Source organism: Notothenia coriiceps, unplaced genomic scaffold (genome assembly GCF_000735185.1).
Source record: "Notothenia coriiceps isolate Sejong01 unplaced genomic scaffold, NC01 NC01_scaffold00037246, whole genome shotgun sequence".
Lineage (NCBI taxonomy): Eukaryota > Metazoa > Chordata > Actinopteri > Perciformes > Nototheniidae > Notothenia > Notothenia coriiceps.
In genome coordinates, this window is record NW_011369947.1 from 2,070,124 (window position 1) to 2,082,838 (window position 12,715).

Genomic DNA, 12,715 nt, shown 5'->3' on the forward strand with positions numbered 1-12,715 from the left:
TTTATTAAACTGTTTCAAATTATTTCTAGTATCAACCAATTGGTCTATAGCAAGCGGCAAACTCTGGGCCTCTTCCGGGATGCGAATCAGGAAGTGCCTCAAACTGCAGTTCATCTAGTGGCCAGTAGGAGCAGTCTGCAGAAGGGAGCAATTTCCATAGACCCCAATGTTAAAATGCCCAACTTTACGGCAGAAATAAACATGTTTACATCGTGGTTCAAAAAACCATATTCTCTGTATAGTTAGATTCCCCCTTTCTGTCTATGGACCCTGAGTGAATATTTTCTCAACTCATCTGTTTAATTAATATTCAGTCTTAAAGTTATGCATAAATTAGGGCGTGGTCACATTGAGTGACAGCTCCGTTCAATGACTGCTGCTGCTAGCTTATTGTCTCTCTGCTAGCTGCTCCGTGAACCTACAAGGACTCTGCCTGCTCAGTTCATCCAGGGAACACAACTTGATCCGGCCGTGGCTGTTTGTTCTTCATGCTTATATATCGGACTATTGTGACTCGCTCTGCGGTTAAAACAGACGGTGCATTAATGCGGTTTTGCGGTAAGTGAAATTTGAGTACTTTATTTATGTGTTAATGATTTTAATCAGCTACGTAATGAAGGTTAAGGCTTGGGTTAGCGAGTGGTAGCTACATCAGTACTAACGATGCCAATAGTAGCCTCCAAGTTAAAATCATAGACTATATATAAAGGTTAAAACAAAATAGACAAGCGTTAAGTGGGATAATACTGTACAACAAAAGGCTTCTGTTTGAGGTTGATAAAATAAGGTCATCCTTGTAACTTAGAGAGATATTTTATTATATAAGTAGGAACTGTATGCATCGCTAAGGTTAATATTACTTGGCTATGCTCAAGTATGTAGACAAGCTAATGTCGAAGTAGTGTATGTGAAATCAACCTCACAATAATTTCAAGATGATTACTTAGATATTACAATATGGTTGGTTGAGCTGGAGTTCAAGATGATTACTTAGATATTACAATATGGTTGGTTGAGCTGGAGTTCATTATTGAGCTTACACGTTAACTTCACAGTCATCTGAAGAACTAACCCAAACCTTGTTGTTTTTATTAATTGCATTACCAAATGGGTATCAAATAAACAGTAAGCATTGGTAACACAACTTCCAAAGTTACAGTAAAATAAAAAGGACCCTGACTCGGACAATACACAATCTAACATGTTCAACAGAAGAGAATCAGTTATATTGTTTGTACACATGGTACTTTACATATACAATGGGGCAAAAAGGTATTTAGTCAGCCACCAATTGTGCAAGTTCTCCCACTTAAAAAGATGAGAGGCTCGTAATTTTCATCCTAGGTATACCTCAACTATGAGAGACAAAATGAGAAAAAAAAAATCCAGAAAATCACATTGTATGATTTTTAAAGAATTTATTTGCAAATTATGGTGGAAAATAAGTATTTGGTCAATAACAAAAGTTCATCTCAATACTTTGTTATATACCCTTTGTTGGCCATGACAGAGGTCAAACGTTGCCCTTGCTGATGGAAGGAGGTTGTCACTCAAAATCTCACGATACATGGCCCCATTCATTCTTTCCTTTACACGGATCAGTCGTCCTGGTCCCTTTGCAGAAAAACAGTCCCAAAGCATGATGTTTCCACCCCCATGTTTCAAACATGGGGGTGGAAACATCATGCTTTGGGACTGTTTTTCTGCAAAGGGACCAGGACGACTGATCCGTGTAAAGGAAAGAATGAATGGGGCCATGTATNTTCCCCTCCTCTCTCTTTCTCGAAAGCCAGTGTTGTCGGTGGATCATATAAAAGAAGATATACAAGCAATTCACATGCAAATGCTGAGGGTGATTTAGAAAAGAGGGGGAGAAAGGGGAAATGTGCTATTGAAAGCCAGTGGAGGGATGGGGATGGGGNATATGATCCACCGACAACACTGGCTTTCGAGAAAGAGAGAGGAGGGGAACTGCCACAGCTTCACCCCCCCCATCCCTACATCATCTCCAACACACACACACATATCAACGGCTCCCACCAAAAAAACAAGATGTTACTTTAACTCCCCACCCAGGATTGGCATAGCAGCAATTTCATTAAAAAAAAAGCAGGGGAACAGCCCAGGTTTTATGATATGGAGACAAGTTCTTTTGTGTTCTCCAGAGACAACCCCTCTGTGTGTCGATGTTACTGGGGCGATAATCCCGCTGGAATTTCTCCTAAGCACTTTTACTGACATTTTCAATTATCACCATGCCAGGGCCCGGTAAATGGCATTTAAGGGGCCCCGTCATCTCCGTGTTGAATCATATTTGTGAATCACACAGCCTTTGAGTTGGACTCTGTTCTGTTTGCCTGAGGCTGAAGTCAGTGGGTGACCAGGTTCACAGCACCAGATACATTTACAGATACAAACACAGACACACACAAACCGGCTCCTCCAAGCCATGCCTGCCTTGTAATTTACAACGTCAGCATGGACCGTCCCCTTTTCAAAGAGAGCACATGGTCCAGACTCAGAAAACCAAACAGACCTGCTGACCTGTGCACGGGGTCGGACTGGTTTTCTCTTCACCTCTGACTGGATCCTTTTACACAGACTCCAAAAGCACTCCACATCTTTGGCTAGAGTTACGTACTTACATCCCGGTAATAATTCAGACATGTATCGCAAAGAGATTTCCTTCTCTAGCCCCTTCTCTCCTCCGCGTTTTGTTTCAGTGAGCTCCGTAACGTGGATCAACTTCAAAGCAGTGAAACGGACAGATTGATGTCTGAAGACAAAATGCTATTACATAGGAGGTTGAGTTTCGGATCCGATCACTCAGACACCTCTATGTACATGTTTGAAGATATGATAGCACCAAATAAGTCAATTTCAAAGACAGTGACGTATTTTAGGAGAGCGTTCTGCTCTGTAAGCGCCAAAGGCTAGAGTGCAGTGATGTAGAGGTAAGAGATATAACCAGTGGTGTTAAGTAACTTAGCTACTCAAGTACAATTTGAGCTACTCTACCTACAGTACACTCCACTACAATGATATCATACCTTTAGTAACTTTGCAGCTATAGATTAATGATAAACAATGTGATCAACACTTAAATAAGACTTGAGTTACACCTGGAGTAAATTCACACGCAATGCAGCAGTAAATGAAGTTTATAGAATGAGTTCAACCTTTAACAGCTTGATGAACACATCAATACATATAAAAAAACATATGATATATATATGATTGAGAAATGGGTCAATCTGCATAATGAGTACTTTTACGCAGCGTCCACACGGCGGCGTGCGTTGAAGCTTGCCGGTGGGCGTGTCTGAAACTCGACCAACAACCAATCACATGAATCTCCCGCCCCGGACACACAAGCACGCGGTTTGATTGGCTAGAGCTTGTACTGGCATATGATTTGATTGGCTGACGATTCTCAACTTTTGAAGCGAGCAAAGCGAAGCGACGCTCCCACAATGCAGTTCGGCAAAGCGTGACTTCACCCCATTCAAAGTGAATGGGAAGAAGCGTTGAAGCTTCAACGCACGCCGCCGTGTGGACGGGCCGTTACTTCTCGTACTTTAAGTATATTTAGATGCAAATACTTTTGTACTTTTATTTGAGTAACATTTTGAATGCAGGACTATGATTTTTAACAGAGTATTTTTACACTGTAGTATTGCTACTTTGACTTGAGTAAATAATGTTCTTCTACCTCCTCTGCTCATAATGCTACAACACTGCAGCTCGCAATGTTTTTGTTTAGTCTGCGAGTCTCGTCCTTAAGTGAGGGCATGTTTCAGAGTGTCAATCCCGTGTTATGCAATCATCTTTTAACACAAGAAAGCACAAATTAACCGGGTCAAATATCTGTGTGTACCCACAGTCACATTGTGATTCTGATAACATGACATACACACGGCATGCTCGATACCCCGCTGAACCGCAGACGATCCCAGAACAGCTGTTTACATGCCTCCGTGCCCCTCTCCTCTCAGCCAGGCTGACATCATTCCCAGCATCCCCTCCTTCTTGTCTCTCCTTTGGATGGGCTCTGTTATGACAAGTTTAATTGAGGGTTGTCAAGCCATAACATTTCTGTAAATATTAGACTTGCCAAGAGCGCCAATAAGAGGAAATGGCCTTACTGTATGTTCTTCTCCCAGGAGCACAATGTGTGCCTTTGTAAGTGGATCGCCAAGAGGCATTTTGATACCCCACTTTTGTCTCTGTGAGCTAGCATAACATACATCTAATTCTTATTATGGAGCGGTATCCACATAAAGACATCCTCTGAGGAACTATTACAGCTAAATTAACACTTGGATTAGACAGAATAGATGATATAATGTGGAACTACTTAACACACTAACAGCCAATAGCAATACATGAAACAACATGTATTGTATCTGCATGGTATAAAGCTCTGGTTTGATATGAAGTGTTTCATTTTCTTTCATATAATGATGATTACATGTTTTGCAGTCATAGAATAGTTACACAGCTGACATCATCTGTTATGTCTTTGTATACAAAAGCTTCCTCATTGATCAAAGCTATGACAACCATGGCTATAAATGGTCATGTGTTATTGTAACGTTTTTTTTTTTTTTTTTTGCGAAACACCTGGTCCAATGAACACTGGAGGTTATTTTAGGTTTTCTGGGAGTGGGGATGGTGAGGTGTGGGGGTTGAAGAGAGGAAAAGCACCCTTGAGTCATTAGTTAGGGCCTGCATGATTTACTTGTGTGTGTTTGTTTGAAGCCTCCATTGTGTTTTTGGAGAGTGTGTTTCCAGTAAGTGACATGGAGCCTTACTCACCTGGGGGGAGGGGGGTGAGTCAGTGTGCATCATCAGTCCCGGCTAGCCAGCCATTGAGCGGGGGTGGCGGCGGGTAATAAATGCTAGAGAGGGCTAAGCTTTCCCAAAATTCTCTTTACTGTCGAGCACACCAACCAATGTTTGCTAAAAGTCTCATGTGCAGGCTACTGCTACGATATATTGAGGCCAGGAACTCCTGTAAGGCTACGGTTACATTTAGAAGATATCTACACATTATAGACATCCTGTAAAGCACTTTTAAAGGTGACTTCACACTGCACTAGAAAAAGTTATACAAAACTGTGTTGGTATTTGGAAAGATGGGCCAGTGTTTTCTTTCTGTCAAATGTGCAAATGTTGTCCTCCCGTATGAATACTGACCGGTCTGTTTCGACTGTTTAAAAAGCATATACTGTAAATCATTACCCAGATCTGTGTCACGCCTTTTAAGCCGACTTCATTTCAACTCTTTACCACAAGTCTTACTATTCTTTGTGTGTGCGTATGGTCAATAGACCAAATCAACAAAAAAAACATGTTTTGGTTAAAAAAGACAATTATTTACTAAAGCTCAGATCATAGGGACATAGTTGGATTGATTGACTTGTATGTTTAAGTTTCTAGTGATCATTTATTTATGTTGCAAAGAATGTGGTATGAAACCGTCCATGATATTTTGGTGACATGTAGATGACACCTTATTCCGACATTTTAGAAATCCGTCAAACTCGACCCGAGGACAACAGGAAGTTAAAGCATTATCAAACTGTTTTCTCACACATGCAATGTAACCCCTGAATTTGTCTAGCCATTACCAAGAGGAGATTTATGGGAACAATGATTTACACCAGATATCAAACAAACGTTACCATGCAAGCTCCCTGAGTCTGTGATGTGTCTGATGATGCTATGGTCCCATTCACACCAAGCGAGTAGAGGTGGAAATACAATTTCTATCGTAGCTGGCGGGAAACCAGAAGAAAACAAACATCTGAGGGTGAAGAAGACCGGTAATTTTATGCTAAAACATGAACTAAAATGTCTAACTGGAGAGACAAACCGATTCGGGAACTGCAGTCTGTAGCGGCGAAGCCAACATCGTCAGACAAATTCAAGAAATGGCAACACACTACCTCGTTTACGACCAAATTACAAACCAAGCTAAGTGACCACGGTGTGATTCAAACCATGTAATGTCGTCACTCTTGCACACTATACCCAGAAGCCCCCCATCACCATTCAATTATAACACTTCAATGGTCTACTATTGTGTGCTACATGTGTGGAAGGGAAACTCAGTGAGACAGATAATGCTCGGCTTAAATGATTTTGTAATGTCCTACGTTACAATTGAAACAAATACTCAGATGGAATAATGTCCTCGCTCCCTCCCTCCCTCCCCGACAGCAGCCGCTAAAGAGCCTTCCTTAACAAGAGGCTGCTGGAGATATAACTCAGCACTCCTGGCCCAATAACCGGTGAAATATGAAAATTGACAGCGCCGTCAGGGCGGTCATGCCACATGTTTACGAGGGGCTGACTTAACTGGCCGCCTCTGTGCTCCATAAGTCATACGCAGAGTGCTCATCATAGAGCGGGGATTTATGAGGCCTGAGTCTGCATATGACCCCCGCCCCCCTGCCATAGAAGAGGAATCATTATCTATACCCAGCCACTATAAGCTTCATAGACTTACTCAGAGCAAATTGGCTCTGGGGTCTGCTCCTCCTGTAAACACAGCCTCATGTGTGTCTAGCAAGAGAGCCACACATCAATTTCCAATTATGATGAAAGACTATGTGCATTGTAATTGTGACTAGAGATCATAAACACATATTTACTATCAAAATATACTCCATCCTTCACTTGCAGAGATGTCGAGTGTCTATGTTTGTTGTTGGTTATGGGTTTAAACATTCAGGTCTATAATAGAAATATGTCTAACCTCAATATGTAACGTCTTTAGAGGTATAACCCTTTGTTGATTGGACAAGACCATTTGTCTTTATAACTTGTTTTTATTTGTTCCTGACTTTTTATTTAGTATCTTGTCTTACTCGGGAAAGCACTTTGGGCTGCATTTTGCATGATAGGTGCTTTATAAATAAAGTTCATAATTATTATAATACATACTGGTTCCACCAAGTGCAGTTTTTGATGCAGGTCCAAACATTATTTGGGGCAGCAAACATTTCCAAAAAAACGTTTTTCTCTCTTCTGAAAAACAACATTGTGCAACTGAACGTGCAGCCAAACATACTCAAAGTGTTATAATAAGGATGTGAGTCAACAATAACGTTGGTGATAGATACATTTCATAGTAGAAGCAACCCTGTGTTTCACAAGTGGAAAGCTTTGAATATGAAGCAGCGGGAAATCTATAGTAAACAAAACAGACGAGATACAACTGTAGAGAGTGAGAAGTAAACAGGAGGCTGATATCAGTAAGATGGAAAACAAAATGGACTGCACGCTGCAACATGTCCCTTCCACATGCCATGGAAATAGTGGACGCCATCGCTAACGATAATAACTATTATATTGATATAATTACAGACTCATGACACATTGAGCAATGCACAAACAATGCATTGAAATGCTTTTACTCAAGGAATGCAGACTGTAAATATTACTAAAACTTGTTTTGTTTTTTCTTATTTCTAATTTTGTTGCAATCAGGATGTGTATTTTGCAAATTGTGTTTAATTATAATTTTTGTATCCTTAATACTTTCTTATGTATGCTTCTTAGGTAACATTAAGCTGTCTTTGGCTCTTTTCTGCTGTAACTATGTACATTTCCCCTCTGTGGGACTAATAAAGGTATTCTGATTCTGATTCATATCTTAACCCAAAATACAGGTTAACAGATCAGGTTTGGTCACCATCAGAAATGTAAATGCAATGACGTCTGCAACTGCTGCTAGTACTCAGATGGGTAAAAACACATTTCACTGTGTGTGTGCTGTGTGCATGAACATGTGTGACCATTAAAGAGGGTTTCATCCTCCAATTCTATCTCTTCTGTTTGACTGTCACACAGTGTTCATTAACAACTAAAACCATAATACATGTTCCTGTCTACTGCTGTATCCCCCTTGTGTGTTTCAGTCTGGCCCGGCATGCTTTGTTTGTGAATAGATCAGGTTTGGTCAAATGTATGCACTAGGGGTGGGAATCACCAGTCTCCCCACGATACGATACTATCACGATACTTAAGCCACGATACGATAATATTGCAAATCTACGATATGCTAAGTATTGGTATACGATATATTGCGATATTGCAAATCACATGGGTCATGTCCGTCTTCCCTTCCTGGTTAAAAAATGTATTTGCATTATGAATAGTTTATGTAAATAACCCAATTTGTGTTATTGGAACCTAAAAGGGAGATATTGTTTTTGTTACTTTCATTGTAATTATATACATGTGCTTTACGTAACTTCCTGTTTTATATACGACCATCTTTTGGAGGGATATGCCACAGTTTATATATAAAAAAAAAAAAAAAAAAAGTTTATATAATAAAATATCGATACTTGACATCCGTGTATCGATACAATATCGCCACGCAAAGTATCGCGATACTATGCTGTATCGATTATTTCCCCCACCCCTAATATGCACAACTGCTGTTTGACGGTCACACAGTGTTCGTTAAAAACATCTCAAACCATAATAAATGTTCCTGGTCTCTGCTGTGTGTTCCAATCTGGCCCGGCATGCTTTGTTTGCATTTTTGCACAGAGAATGTGTGGCATTGACAGAGAGCTGGTCAAGGGAAGGGCTGGAGGCAGAGAGCCAGCAGGGACAGCAGCTCTGAGCGGGGAGGATGAGGATGAACACCGCTCACTGCTGGTCACGCTGCCTCTGGGCTCATCCTGGGGCAGCGTGACCTGGATCTGAAGCATAGCCTCAACCAAAGCTTGGACTGCTCACCCACAACAAGGGAGAGAGACACCATGTGTTGTCTACTGGGGAGGAGTTTCATGGACCCTGGTGGGAAATGTTCAAAATCAAAAAGTCGCTACAGAGCTCCACTGTTTAGAGTCAGGCAGACGTGGAATGTAACTAAGTATTTGTACTCAAGTGAACCTTTGGGGTGCTTGTTTTTAAATTCAAAAAATCAGGATACATATCATTTTTCAGAGTAATATTTCATATTTTACTGTAGGGTTCTTTCCCCTCTTACTCTATGTATGCAACACTATTCATCCTGATTATGATATCTTATGCATTTTTACATTATGTTTATCCTACTCTTTCTCAAGCACACTTTTAAATGTTTTCATTGTAAAAATGTATTTTCACACTGACACTTTTACTTCTTCCACCTCTGGTTTCCGGCTTGGGTGTGAATGACGGCTGAAATGAAGGATTCTGGGAAATGAACATGACTTTGGACAGTAGTGTGTCCACAGCTCAGCAAGAGGCATGTCGCGCTGCCACAGACTGACATCCATGCAAATCATAACAGAAATGACAGACTAGCCCCCCCACCCCACCCACTGCAGCAATCATGTCAGCATGCCAGCCCGACAGACAACAAGCTACCCCACCCCTGTGCCTGCAGACAGACTGGGACAAATTGGGACAATCCCCCTCCATTACCACCCACTCTTCCTCTCCATTGCGCGCCGCAGCAGCCTCTGCTCAGGGGGCTAATTCCACGTTCAGATCACCATTTGTACTTATTATGCTGACATAATTAATCCCCTGTTGTGATCAGCGGGGGCATGAGGGCCTCTCCGCTCCATTGGCCTACCCCTGCCATGACACAAGTCCCCCCCCCTCCTCCGTCTCTCATTCAAATCTGCTCCTCACTCCCGCCCATGTCCATCTTGTCTGGGTGAGGAGGTCTTCTGTCTATCTCTCTGTAATCTGCAGTGTATCTGTCTGTGTTATTGTTGGTCCTGTTGTGGCGGTGGACTGACAGGCTGACAACTCCACCAAACAGTCACATGTTTGAACGCTCACTGAGAAAACTGAAGCATCAGAGTAAAGGGGACACTTTTGTTAACACTCAAATGTGAGTTAAAATCAAATCTGTCTGATCTTTGTCCTGCTTGTGAGGAGTGACATCAGTCCTCTCTGAACATTCAAGCAGTGACACTGAGCTGGTCACCTGCAGGTCAGTGCATCATGCGCTGTGCAAACAATACCCGGGATATGGGTTTGATTTCGACTGCCGGCTCTTACGGTAAAGAGCAAACTCACATGCTGAGGATGAGGACGGACGGGAAAGGGAAGAAGGAGAGAGGACAATGAGGGAGATGGGGAGGGGTTCTCATCAAAAAACACCAGCTGGATTAATAAATCCAACCAGCGACTGTGTCCACATCTTAAAATGTGAGGCAGATTAAAACAGGGCCGTCTCAAGTCGAGAAACATATGTCAGCAAGGCTGAGCAAACACTGAGAATAATAAGTGAGGAGATGAGTGCTGCATCAGCTGCTTCCTAGAAATCAAAAGACCCAATTTCTGAACTTTGATCTTCACAGAAGGGCGTCATGTTTGTGTATTTGTGAGGTCAAAGATCTGAAATAAAACTAGCAGGACGTTTTTCTTTTATTGAATAATGTGTGTGGCGATAGACAAATATATGATTCCAGGAATATATTGCCATATCCAGTATTATGCAAGCAATGTAAACACGAATGATGTAGAAACGTAGCTCCCTGAATTCTGGTATTTTCAGGACTTAAAAAAATAATTCACACTTCTTTTTTAAAGTGTTTTTTAAGTATGCAAACCACAAAAAAATGACCAAAAAGCAGGCTGAGCAGGGATGTACAACAATGTATTTACTTAGATTTTATAAAAAGCTTATTACACAAGTTCTGCTAGTCCCATCTTCTTTTGTCGCTCTCCTAATGGAAACACCTTCCTGAGAAAAAAAACTATAACAATAATATTTTGGGTCTCATTTCAAGTGCAACTTTGTGAAAATCCAATAACAGGTCACTAAAAATGTAACATCCTGACCATTTGGCATGAGAGGATACCCAGAACACCTGCTAGCTCTGGGAAGCTGTGTGTTATTCTGGCCAGAGCAGAGAGTGTACAGTCAACAGGTCTGCGTGTACCACTGCAGGAATTCATTACAAATACCAAGAAAAAAACATGAAAGAAAGAACGTTTTTCATCTATGTGAATTCTGCCAAATTTGAAGGCTAACTTCGGTCAATATGTTGAACTGTAACGTTAAGCAACAGGTATTAGTTATGAAAGGATGAGCAATTAGACTTTGGACATGTGACTCTATTTGTAGTTCAGATCAATTCAGAGAAAAAAAATTCTATTTTTTATCAGTTTTTTTTTTGGCTCTGCTGCTTGATACCATCATGTCAAATTCCAGGAACACTACGCCCATTACCCCCTCACCCTCCCCCTCTCTCCTCCCATAACCCCCCTCCCCCCACTCCTCATCTTTACATAAAAGTTCAGGCTGCATATTAAAAGGAGCTAAAATATTCACACCGTCAAAGGTGGTCAAAGGCTTCTGCGTTCACACAGGAGCTGACAAAGAGGAGGCACCCAGCGCTGGGCCAAAAGAGAACTGTTGAAATAAATCAGCACATACAAAGACACAGAGAGATAATGGGGCTGGAGCTGGGCCTGATCCAGAAACAGGAACACACTGCGCACCAGAACACACACACACACACACACACACACACACACACACACACACACACACACACACACAGACACACACACACACACACACACACACACACACACACACACACACACACGGTGCCTGGCTGGGAACAAAGTCTGTGCATAGATTAATATTTATTTGTGCAGTACACATTGTTCAGGACATACAGTATCAGAGGATGACAAAAACATCATAAACTCCCCCTGTGTGCAACCTTGCCATGAATCCCATGCCTGCATCAAACAAATAACAAATAACAAGAGCAAAATCCACAGATGGCTTCACATGGGGGAGTGCAAGAGGGGAACCGATATCTCAGAGACATCCGCCGAAGCCCTGTGCGAGGTGGTAGTAACAGTAAGCAACAACTCCAGGGCTGAGCAGTGACGTCCATGTGAAGTGCCAACAACTGCAGTTCATCAAACGGCCACTTAAAGCAGACTCAGTAAGTAACTAAACAAGATTCAAGGGTTTTATTGACATATTCAAAGTAGATACAGTGTAGTTATGGCAATGCAAATATTAGGTCCCAAGCTCCTCCAACAATGGAACATATTATATATAGGATATCAAAAAAAGGGTTAGGGTTTATTTATAAAAAATAGTGCATTGAAACAGAGTACGATACATTTGAATAAAATAGTGCAGGTCATTTTGCTAGACCACTCTACAAGTAGTCCCGATGAAGTTAACTATATACATGTCAGAAAATAAATAAGGTAAATTATGCAGATAATGTTGAAAGTGACATATTTACTGCCTGGTACAAAAAACAGCTTTGGTCTCTATAACTAATTTTTGGGTTTATAATCAAATAAGGGGTCCACATTTGTATACAGCTTTCATTTTAAGGTGTGGAGTTACTCATTGTTAGGAGCCTGGTTGCTTTGAGTGACAACTGTCTGCTCCACAGGGGCCCGCCTCCAATTTACCGAAGATGCCAAGATGGCGATGGACAAATTCACCAACTATAGCTTCACAACAGCTCTACAGAAACTTACAGTATGGGTGACATCAAGGACACTATGTTCATATTTTATATTGTCTCTTGGTATTAATCACAGTGATGCAAACACAGGTATGGTGAAAAAAGAGAGAACTATTCGAAGCAGAAAAAAAACAGCGTAATATACCATCTGACAATGACAGATTTTTATTTTTGGATATTTTACAAATCACTCCCCTTTCAAACTCTATTCTTGTTATTTTTAACAACTTTTTTTTGTTACT

At 41.2% G+C, this 12,715-nt stretch overlaps 1 long non-coding RNA gene across 1 annotated transcript in view; it reads left to right on the plus strand.

The window, feature by feature from the left end:
• Nucleotides 1-8,342: 8,342 nt before the first annotated feature.
• LOC104965563 (uncharacterized) overlaps nucleotides 8,343-12,715 on the plus strand; it is a 7,523-nt gene continuing 3,150 nt past the window's right edge. The window contains exon 1 of the long non-coding RNA XR_800544.1: nucleotides 8,343-8,444. This is a non-coding gene — a long non-coding RNA (uncharacterized lncRNA). The remainder of the gene's footprint in view (nucleotides 8,445-12,715) is intronic.